The sequence below is a fragment of the Malaya genurostris genome, chromosome 3 (genome assembly GCF_030247185.1).
Source record: "Malaya genurostris strain Urasoe2022 chromosome 3, Malgen_1.1, whole genome shotgun sequence".
Lineage (NCBI taxonomy): Eukaryota > Metazoa > Arthropoda > Insecta > Diptera > Culicidae > Malaya > Malaya genurostris.
The window spans coordinates 160,198,545-160,211,138 of NC_080572.1; the positions used below are offsets into that span (position 1 = coordinate 160,198,545).

General features: G+C 33.4%; 1 protein-coding gene across 9 annotated transcripts in view; it reads left to right on the top strand.

Annotated features, from left to right (window-relative positions):
- LOC131435409 (uncharacterized) overlaps positions 1 to 12,594 on the top strand; it is a 328,202-nt gene that overhangs the window by 29,281 nt on the left and 286,327 nt on the right. For all 9 annotated transcript variants that reach the window (XM_058603256.1, XM_058603255.1, XM_058603260.1 and 6 more), the window contains exon 2: positions 7,603 to 7,911. The gene's annotated coding sequence lies outside the window, so the exon portion shown is untranslated. The remainder of the gene's footprint in view (positions 1 to 7,602; positions 7,912 to 12,594) is intronic.

Genomic DNA, 12,594 nt, shown 5'->3' on the forward strand with positions numbered 1-12,594 from the left:
GTTTTCCTTATTGATTCTGGGGCATCCATAAACACGGTTACTGAACAAGATTGGGATGAACTTTCCAAAAATGGTGCAAAGGTTTACAAAAAGCGGTATAATTGTGACCGTCAATTTACTGCATACGCTAGCCAGGAACCGTTGAAAGTTCTAATGATTTTCGAGGCTCGGATCTCCATAAACGAAAGCAAACCCGAAAGCTATGCGGAATTTTTGTCATCCAGGGGGCAAAAAAGTCTTTGCTGTGCAAAAGAACTGCAGAAGATCTCAATGTCCTAAAAGTTGGCCTTGATGTGTCTAATATCGAAATAAAACCTGAGTGGATATCACCTATGGTTGTGGTTCCAAAAGGAAGGAATGATATCCGCATTTGTATCAATATGAAATATCCTAATCAAGCTATCCAGCGCGAATATTATCCACTTCCCATGATAGATACGCTGTTGAACAAACTCAGAGGAGCAGTATATTTTTCTAAACTCGATATAACATCGGCCTTTCATCATATCGAACTTCATCCGCACTCCCGTGGAATAACAACGTTTATGACTAACAGGGGGCTCATGCGATTTAAGAGATTAATGTTTGGGATCAACTGCGCCCCTGAGATCTTTCAGCGAGTAATGACGGAGATGTTGACGGGTATCGAAGGAATAATTGTGTACATTGACGATATAGTTGTTTCTGGAAAAACCGAGATGAACATGACTCTCGTTTACGAGAAGTCCTAACAGTACTCGAAGAAAATAACGCTACGCTGAATAAGGAAAAGTGCGTATTCGGCGTAAAGCTGCTTGAAATACTTGGTTATGAGGTGAGCGCAGCCGGTATTAGTCCATCGAAGGAAAAATTGGCGCAATACGGAACTTCAGGTTACCTGAGACAAAGGAGGAGGTTCGAAGTTTCCTCGGAATAGTAAACTTCATTGGACATTTTATACCAGATCTTTCAACAAGAACTGAGCCGTTGCGTCAATTCATTAGAGGAGATGTTCCTAATTTCGGAGTAGTTCAGAAAGAAGCGTTCGAAGATTTACGTAATGAGATATCAAATAAAGTACAGAAATTAGGGTTTTTCGATCCTATGGATAAAACTGAACTATACGTAGATGCGTCGCCGGTTGGTCTCGGAGCGGTTTTAACACAGAAAGATAGTTCGAACGTTGCACGAATAGTGAGTTTTGCCTCGAAGGGTTTAACAAAAGCTGAGAGAATTTATCCACAAACCCAGCGAGAGGCGTTGGCAGTTGTGTGGGCGGTTGAGCGTTTTTACCCATATTTGTTCGGTACAAGATTCACAATACTAACGGACCATAAGACGTTGGAGTACATATTCGAGGGAAAGCATCAGCATGAAAAGAGGGCATGCACTAGAGCTGAAGGATGGGCCTTACGTCTGCAACCTTACGAATTTACGGTTCAGCATATTCCAGGATATACTAACATATCGGATATCTGCTCTCGTTTATGCACAAACACAGAGGTTCCATTTGACGAAACCACGGAACACTTTTTATGCTCGATTGGCGAAGTTCCTAATGCTTTAACGCTTCATGAAATTAGAACCGAAACAAGTATCGATAAAACCATGTTGGCGATCGTCAAAGCCTTACAAACGCATGAATGGCCACATGAGTTGTTCCGCTATCAAGCATTTGCAAAAGAGTTGGGGGTGATCGAAAATATAGTCGTCAGAAATGATCGAATAATACTACCAACGAAACTACGACGAAGAGCGCTAGAAATTGCTCACCGTGGTCATCCAGGTATTGTGGCAATGCGTCGAAACCTTCGACAGAAAGTCTGGTGGCCATGTATGGACCGTGACGTAAGTGAATTCGTGCAACAATGTGCAGGTTGTTCTGCAGTAAGTAAAATGAATATCCCCGAACCTATGCTACGGAAATCGATGCCAGAGCGAGCGTGGCAAGAAATTGCAATTGATTTTTTTTCAGCCAAGGAGTGTGGTACATTCTTGGTCATAATTGATTATTATAGTTATAGAAATGAAAGGCACTACAGCGCAAAAAACTATCGAGGCTCTAGAACGTGTGTTTTTGGAGCAAACATACCCGGAAACGATCAGAAGTGACAATGGTCCTCCATTTTCTTCTGAAGAGTTCGCAAATTACTGCATTACCAAAAACGTCAGGCTCATTAAGACTATCCCGTACTGGCCGCAAATGAACGGCCTAGTTGAGCGGCACAATCAAAGCATTTTACGAGCTTTAAAGATTGCTAAAGCTCTTAAACAAGATTGGAGGAAAGCAATTCGAGATTACGAATATATGTATAATACTACACCACATTCAGTTACGGGAAAAGCACCTTTGGAATTGTTAACTGGACGACCAGTCAAAGATCTGCTTCCGTCCTTGCATACTGAACCGTATTGGAAACGTGACGAAGAAACTCGAGACAACGATGCTATTAAGAAAATGAAAGGAAAAATTTATGCTGATAATCGGAGGAACGCAAAAAAATCGGAAATAAAAGTAGGAGATGATGTCATGGTGAAGAGCTACGAGTCAGGAAAGTTAGAAGCGAACTTTAAACTTGAGAAGTTCAAAGTACTGAAGATAAATGGAAACGATGTCACTATTATCAATGAAGAAGGTGTAACATATCGTCGTGCTTTAGCTCATCTGAAAAGATGGCCACATTCCCTCGAATCACATCAATCTCGGAAACAGTCAGTTGACAGTCCTCAACGCGCGTCTGATCAATTGCTGTTAGAGGCTCCTAAACCAGTAAACATCCCGGAGGAAACAGAGCGCGGCTACAAGCAACGACTAAACTCTCCGATTCTCCGACCTAAGCGAACAAAGAAACTTCCAGCCAGATACGACTTATGAATGACAGCACGGAAATTTTTTTTCTTTTTTTTCTTCCACTAGAAAAGAGATGTAGAGTCGAGGAAATAAATATAATTTAAATACAGTTACTTGTTAATACCCATTCAATTATTATTCCTGAAAACCCCGATTCCACTCTGGTACAATGAATACAATCTGTAACATGTAGAGAGAGAATCTACGACATGAGAGCGAGATATACTTCGAGCTCAGTGGAGAACATACATTGGCGAGGAACGGACGCTAGCATAGCAGCGGTGGAATAACGCAATTCCATGAAAGATTACCGGAGGAGGATTAAACCGAAAAGACGTTGATAGAGATTCTACAGTAATATATGATTGACCACAAGAAGATTGGGGCGGAAATCTGGTGACAGTTTCAATTTTTTTCATTGTACATAAGTTGCTACTTATGTATTTAGCCTTGGCAACACTCAGTGTTAGCAGGTGGATTTGACGTTTCCATCATAAAGTTTGACATTTTCAATCATTACTATCTCCAGAACTTTCTGTCATTTGAGCGATATTTGATTTGGTTCCGAGAACTGAGAATTTTACCTCAGCAAAAAAATGGAATTGAATCGTGAATATTTTCGTGCAATGAATTATTGCGATTTTCGTCGTGATTTATCAATGACGCATCGTGAAATGGAGGTAGCCTTGGGCATTAGTGTGAAAAGCTTATATGTTATTTTGCATGTACATTTAGTCGTAAAAATAAAAATTGTTCACGTTAGATCCCACATAATTTGACAATCAATCAAAAAAAAAAAAGACTCGTGTCGATTGGTACAAAGAAGTGCTAAAATTTAATCAATTTTGATAACATCTACACAGGTTACGAAACATGGATTTACTCATATGAGCCCGAAACTAATCAGCAGTCGACTGTATGGGTATTCTAAGAAAAACCAAATCCAACAAAATTTGTTCGCGATCAAATAGGTGTCTTAGGCTACAAGCATCTAAACCCAGATCTACAGACAGTAAATGATGAAATTGAATCAAGCATTGCTCGAAAAAGGATGCTCCACAAGACATTAAAGCCAAATTGCAGTTATATTCTCAAATATTATCGAGACTTTCGCTTTTCAATCTCTAGGCAGCCGGCTACTTCGGGACAAATTTTAAATTGTTCGAGACATTCTTGTCTTGTCGTGACCTTTCTTACATTAAACTTCTTTATCATTTCATAAAGACAATTGAAGTTTCATTTTAATAATTGACCTTTTTGAGGGTTAGTTCTGACTACTACTGCGTCCATTAGTTCATCCAATACCAAATTTTAATAAAAATGATGTGCTGATAAAAACAAACTCAAAATATCAACGAAATCAACAACAAAATGTATAAAAATTTCAGCGTATTTTATAATTTATAGCAGTGAATCGTTTGGTTCAAATAATAATATTAGGATAAGAATTCTATGTAAAAGTGATGCTACGACAAAGAAAAACTTATGCAAATTGCCTTAAACGTATTTATGGAAAAAACGTGCTTAATCAACCTAGCAGTGAGATGATACCATTTTTTATCATTCCGCATGTGTATTTTGCATGTATATTATTCGGTGTTTCAGTTTTTATGACATTATTCTAATGTCCGTCGTTTTAAGTGGCAATTTGAGATTTTAATCACTCTTTACTCTGTAATGTCGAAATTGCAAATCAGATCGAATTTGAATCTAAAAGTGTAACAATCGATTAAACATTCCATGATACGTCGAAGTAATTTCTCTTTGGAGTTTAGGGTAATTTAAGGTACTTCCAGAGCCGGTATTCTGGAACCATCATAACCCAAACCGATTCGTATGGCCATATGACGAATAAAATGCAATATTTTTGAGTACAACTTTGAAGCTTTTCGGGATTGTCATCTTCTATATCGCTTTGAATTTTAAAAATTCATCATCATCATCATTCATTCATCATTCCAGAATCGGAAGCCAGAATTGGATAAAATTGGATTTATTTTAATTTGAACTTTTGATTCTGAAATTCGATTTGGCTTTTTTTTAGAAAACGATTGAGCTTTGAGAAACGATTCCATACTGGAAATTCATCTGAGTAGCTGTATAGTTTACATTTGTTTCAAAATGTTTGAAAATCAATGTAGACATCTTTGAGGAATCGTAGTGCGAATTAAATTTTTGGGTGCCTTCCGAAACGAAAACTGAATACAATAAAAAACGAAATAAGTGTATTTGGTTATCGACTATCCAAATCTGCTAACCCGATAAACCTGATTAATTTATGTGAAATATACATTTTTATACTAATCACCCTGTATCTCCGATACCGGAAGTTGGATCTGACTCAAAAACAAGATGTTTTATAGAATCTTAAAACTTTTTAATTGAATCTTAGATTTCATTTGAATCTTAGATCGGTTCAGCCATCTACGAGAAAAATGAGTTACATAGTTTTATTTTCGTTTCACATATCATCCTGTAGTTCCGGAACCAGAGGTCAGAACCAAACATAATTCAGGAACCTAGTTTGGGAGTATACGACTTTTCATATGAATCTGAGTTTGTAGAAAACGGTTGAGTCATCTCCGAAAAAAATTGAGTGAATTTATTTGTCACACACGCATTTGAACATGGATGTTATGTTCTTCCAGCATTTTTTGCTGTAAGTACTTTAAATCAATATAATTATGGAATTGCTTTCAACTCGTAAATTCTGCCATCATCTTGTTTACATATTCGAACGATTATGTTGCCAAAAACGAACCGTGCTAAAATCGGTCCAAGGTAAAATATCATGCTGTACACAGTCTTTTGGGTACTTAGAAACAAATGTATGTAACAGTATAAAAAATCGTGTTTTATGTTGCTCCCAAGCATTTCTGTGCCAGACAGCGCTCAAAACTTCTACTGCTGGAATAAGGGAAAAAGTTGCTTACACAAAAATTTCGATATCTCTGTTAAAAATGGACGGATTTTAACAATCTATGGCTTGTTGAATAGGTATTAAGTCTGAAAATATATTCTGTTTTCGAAGTCAATTGTGACAGATAGTGTCAATAAAATGTAAATTTTGACATAAAACTTTGTATTACTCAAAAAGTAAACATCCGATCTCAAAACCATTCAATAGCGTTCAGGGTGACGGGGAGACCTTTCATTTGCGACTAGTTTAATTACAATTACAATTACAATTACAATTACAATTACAATTACAATTACAATTACAATTACAATTACAATTACCATTACAATTACAATTACAATTACAATTACAATTACAATTACAATTACAATTACAATTACCATTACAATTACAATTACAATTACAATTACAATTACAATTACAATTACAATTACAATTACAATTACAATTACAATTACAATTATAATTACAATTACAATTACAATTACAATTACAATTACAATTACAATTACAATTACAATTACAATTACAATTACAATTACAATTACAATTACAATTACAATTACAATTACAATTACAATTACAATTACAATTACAATTACAATTACAATTACAATTACAATTACAATTACAATTACAATTACAATTACAATTACAATTACAATTACAATTACAATTACAATTACAATTACAATTACAATTACAATTACAATTACAATTACAATTACAATTACAATTACAATTACAATTACAATTACAATTACAATTACAATTACAATTACAATTACAATTACAATTACAATTACAATTACAATTACAATTACAATTACAATTACAATTACAATTACAATTACAATTACAATTACAATCACAATTACAATTACAATTACAATTACAATTACAATTACAATTACAATTACAATTACAATTACAATTACAATTACAATTACAATTACAATTACAATTACAATTACAATTACAATTACAATTACAATTACAATTACAATTACAATTACAATTACAATTACAATTACAATTACAATTACAATTACAATTACAATTACAATTACAATTACAATTACAATTACAATTACAATTACAATTACAATTACAATTACAATTACAATTACAATTACAATTACAATTACAATTACAATTACAATTACAATTACAATTACAATTACAATTACAATTACAATTACAATTACAATTACAATTACAATTACAATTACAATTACAATTACAATTACAATTACAATTACAATTACAATTACAATTACAATTACAATTACAATTACAATTACAATTACAATTACAATTACAATTACAATTACAATTACAATTACAATTACAATTACAATTACAATTACAATTACAATTACAATTACAATTACAATTACAATTACAATTACAATTACAATTACAATTACAATTACAATTACAATTACAATTACAATTACAATTACAATTACAATTACAATTACAATTACAATTACAATTACAATTACAATTACAATTACAATTACAATTACAATTACAATTACAATTACAATTACAATTACAATTACAATTACAATTACAATTACAATTACAATTACAATTACAATTACAATTACAATTACAATTACAATTACAATTACAATTACAATTACAATTACAATTACAATTACAATTACAATTACAATTACAATTACAATTACAATTACAATTTCAATTACAATTACAATTACAATTACAATTACAATTACAATTACAATTACAATTACAATTATATTTTTCGAAAATGCATCAACAACCTAGGCAACCAACGAATAAGTTCTATTATCCTTCAACCTTGCTTATTTCGTTACAGAAGCTACCAAGTGAATGGAAACAATAGGATACCAGTGAGAATTGAATATTCGTGATTTGCATTGGTACGATTCGTTAGTGTTTTTGTGTTTTATTTTCAAGTTCCTTCAAGCTACGAGCTAAATAAAAGCTATGTTCGTGGAATAAAGTGAGAGCTCCCTAATCAGTTACAAATAGAAGGAATGCGGAGAATGTGTGCTAATGAAGTATCACAAAGAAATCCCGATCGTTTTGAATGTGATCAAAATGGTGGTAACATAAAATAGATGGTGTGGAAAATGTATCATTGGAAGATAAATTGTAAGAAAAGGTAAGAGAAAAAGAGTTCATTTTGACGCAGCACCATAATTCTATATTAGCAGTAGCCCGCTGCCTGAAATGTATTGGAAGACCACTTTCTTTCTACCAGCATAAAATGTATTTCAGAGAAGCTATAACTAGTGTATTTCTACCGCTTTCACCTGTGCCAAAAAATCATCCTAATGATCATTGCGCTCAGTTTCTTAACTGCGATGTATATAAATATCCCGAGGAGCATAGATGTTACATACAAAAAAGAGAGTCATAAAATGAAATTCGTTCTTTTTCCCGCTTCTACCAGAGCTAGTTAATAATTTCAAAAACATCACAGAAGGAATCGCACGCAGGAAAAACAATCGCTGTATCAATGGTTAAAATACTTTTTACCATTATGATTTTAACACCCTTAAACAAGCTGTGTTCAATATTGGACACTGAGGCAATCAAACTTTCAAAAACCTGTTTTAATCCACCTAGTGGTGCTATGACGCCCTTCTCATATAACTCATGTTTTCTTGAAAACTACTAAGGAATTCTACAATAGACTTTTCTTTGAATATTGATTAAAAACAGAAAACTTTTCGTGTTCCTTTTAGGTCTCATTAAACCTATATTTTTGCGCCGAGGTTTAAAATTTGTATGGCATTAAGGATGGGGAAATTGACTTTTTACAAAATACAAAAATACCTAAACTGAAGATCAACCTCTGAAGTTTAAAAATCCGCTCATTATTTTCGTAGGAGATTAAACGAGGAAGAAAAACTTCAAAGACCGCAAAACAATCCGACATTTGTTTGAAAAGTAATTGTAGAAAACCCGACACAAGGTCCGAACAATGGCTCATTACTCAATTTATCTAGCACCACTGCTGCTAGTGATCGTAATATGATGCGACTTTTATTATGCTATAACGGTTGATCTGAATTAATTGATGTCCTTACGATAGTTAATCAGCATAGTGTGAAGAATTATTTGACATTTGCATTTTCGGTCCAAATGACGATTTCAAATTTTAAACATATCTCACCGATTGTTCGTGAAAATCGACTTATTCAGTTTATCAAGACTGTTGACGCTGCTGAACAAGTGCACTAAATAAAGTGAAATCCTGTTTATAAAGAACTGGACCAGATGGCTATGCCATCTTGGATTTCAGAACCACCTCAAACATCGTTTTCCGACATTCACTCATCAAACCCGCTCCGAAAATACCCGTATTGTAGTAATTTTCATGTAATATAAATAAACCGGAAATGATGTTCATTTTATGCAAAAACCTCTTTTTACGAAGTACACAGAAAGAAAAGATGAAACTTACACGACATGTAAACCAATAATACTATTAAACAGACATCAGTTGAACGAAAATCTTATTTAAAACCAAGATTGATGTAAAATTACATTGAAATGCATTTACTTTTTCATTGAGCATGGCTGTATATTTACAAATCGCTTAGTTTTGTTATGTAACTTTCCATTCAATTACCTGCTCCAAATATGTGCATGAATATAAATGTAAATTCACAAAATATTTTTATCTGTGTAGGTTCGTAAAATAGTTATTTGTGACTTGGTTCCTAAAAAAGATTACGTTATTTGGGATTTTGTTCGTAAAAAAGGTTACGTAAAAAAAAATAACGTAAAAAAGTTTACGTAAACGGAGGTTTGGAAGCAACTTTGAGCGTTGATATAAAAATACAACTTTATTCATTGAAAAATCAATGTATTTAAATTCAGTTTTATATCGATTATGGTTTTCAATTAGATTTTCGTATCAATTCGTAGATTTTCGTATTAATTCACAGATTTAAGTCATTGTAGTGAAATTCAGTCATTCGACGGTTTACGTTCCTATAAATTGTGTTACACGTACATTTGCTTCTCCTGTAAATTTCATGTTATTTCTGTGTATTAAATCGGCAATTTAACAACTTAGTTATAAAGCATATAAGGTTATTGAATCAATAGTCATCTAGTTAGCAGAGTAGAAAGAAAGCCTTAGTATTACATTCCTTTGGACGAATTTGACCTTCTGTGACAACAAACTTGGCATCCGATTCATGACGGCTAGTGATACGCTCCTACTGACACTAAGGTTGATGTCAGAGTGAGCGCGGAACGCGGACCGAAGCGAAGCGATTCAATGCGCTGTACTGTTTTCTCATCGCATTCACTCTGACAGGTTTGCTTTGATCAAATGTAACTACATGATTAAAAATAGTTACTCAAAAATGAGTAAGATCCCACTCATCTACAGAAAAAGTGGAACAACTCTAATTTAGAGTAACTCTTCAATTACTCAAATTTGAGTTCTTCCATTGAAAACAATGTTTGGGTAAAATCTACTCGTTTACTGAGCAATGCTTTATTTGTACATGTGCCAAAAATAGAGTAATTAGCACTCAAATTTTGAGTAAAATTTTATTTAAAATTGATTAAATTGAATTAAATTAATTGTAGCATTTATGCTAAATATAAGTACAGTATGTATAACTCAAGACGAACCACAAATTGTGTTATTGCTACTAATAATTTACTTTTTTTTATCTCTGGAAGCTTTTTTTACTTCTACCTCTGGATGTGAGACATCCCTCCGTAAATTTGCAGCAAGTTCACTTATTTTCTAGTGATTCCTGCCAAGGAAAGTTATGATTTAAAAAAACATTGGATTTGTTATTCACGATAAGTAATGATCTTCACGATAAGTAACGTTTCAGGCTTTTAAATCTTTGGTATAGTGAACCACACTCGGAGCACACGAAAGGTTGTTCTGATTTCCAGCTGGTATGCAAATTATGGCTCTTTCAATTCTTTCGCTTGTCCATGAATTATCATGCCACAACCTTTTAAATATGGCTCGAAACCCCTAAAAACGTACTCCTTATTCTAGATTTCAAATTTATTTCTTAATCTTTCATCAAATATTTTCTGCATTGTATTATTGCAGTCAAAGAAATTTCCACAAAATTACCGACGAAGTTAACCACAGATACGTAATTTGAGCAATAGAAAATAGGGAATGGTATCACACAATTTTTCGACGGTTCGCTAAAATAGTAATCCTAAAATTTGATACGTAAAACTCAAATTTAAAGTAAAAATTATTCATAATAATCACGGATAATTTTGACGTTTCCATGTATCATTTGAAAATGAGTAACTACCCGAGTAGAGTGTGAGATTAAAAAGAAAACTCAATTTGATGCTGTGCTGTTCGTATATATCGATTACTTAATTTGCTATCGTTTTGGTCGTTTTAACGGTTAAAAGATCAAAATTGAAAGCAAAAAAAATGCTGTGACATTGACATCAAACTGGAAACTAGTTTTGCTCTCAGTGAAAGCACATTGAAAACTTAATGTGATGTAGATTTTCTCGAAATGACACGTCACGAGCATAATCTAAAAATAGAACAGCCAAAGAAGGTCCGGGATAGTATACATTTAGGCGATAATACTCACAAGCAAGAAAAAAGATTGTATGCAATCTCCATACCAGTCGCAAGCAAGAAAAAAGATTTCATGCAATCTCCACACTACCGCGGAGACAAACCGGACTCGAACTTAGGTGTTTTGGAATGCGAACTTTTAGTTATTGCTATGGACTGTAAGTGCTAGCTGACAGTAGATGGAAAATGTTCGGTTATATTACAAGCAGTGTTGTTTCACAAAGTTGTGTGCAGGTAGTTTCTGTCAATGCACACTCGTTGCGTCGCTTCCATCCCGCATCCTCCATGAATAGCAGTGTGGTTATTTTAGCACAGTATAAAAATGTTCTCCTTGTCCTTCTCATATCCAAACATGTAACATTCAAACATTATAACATTAAATTAAGTTATCTACTTGATCTCAAACAACTCGCACATGTAATCACTTTGAAATACGAATTTAGAGGCTCTGAAGACCGAACGTTTTACAGTGAAATCTCCTACAGCACAGGGAACAAGAATCAGGAATCCGGCAATAAGGTATTCCAAATCATTTGTTTTTTCGACTAATTGGGACAACGAACGATTATCTCGCTTCTGACCACAGATAAAACCAGAACCTCTTCAAAAAATTTTTAGTTCTTCCGTAGACTTATAATTTACAATCATTTGATGCAGAATTAGTCCTGTGACTCAAAATTATAAAGATTTAGTTAGACGAATTCTTTAGAAAAGTGTATGAAAGTTCCAAGATCTATTAGATTATTGATAAAACACTTCTCATGTTAATATCTAGCGTTAGTAAGTATATAAAGTTCTAAGCATTTATAACTAGGAGTGAGAATTGTTTTGAAGAGTGTCTTCGACATAGTTTGTGGACTACTTAGGAATATACAAATTAAACATATATTTTCTTGGTGGCTCCTCTAAGCCACTAAAGTATTATTAAGAATTAGCTCTAGGTTCTGAAATCTGAGACATTCAATGTTCGATGTTCGAACTTCGAAAACAATGAATTTTTCCATACTGTTGGATATAAAGTTATGGGTATTTTTAGAACGGGTTTGGCGAATAAATTATTTTCGCCATCCAGGTCCCCGATTTCTGGATGCACTGAAAATAATGTTCTAAAAACTTTGGAATGAACTTCGCGACGTCGTATGATTACAAATATCGAAACGTTTTTTTAACTAAACGCAAAAATTGTTACAGGATCGGATATTTAACGTATCTAGAAGGAAATCGATGACGTCAAATATATTTCTC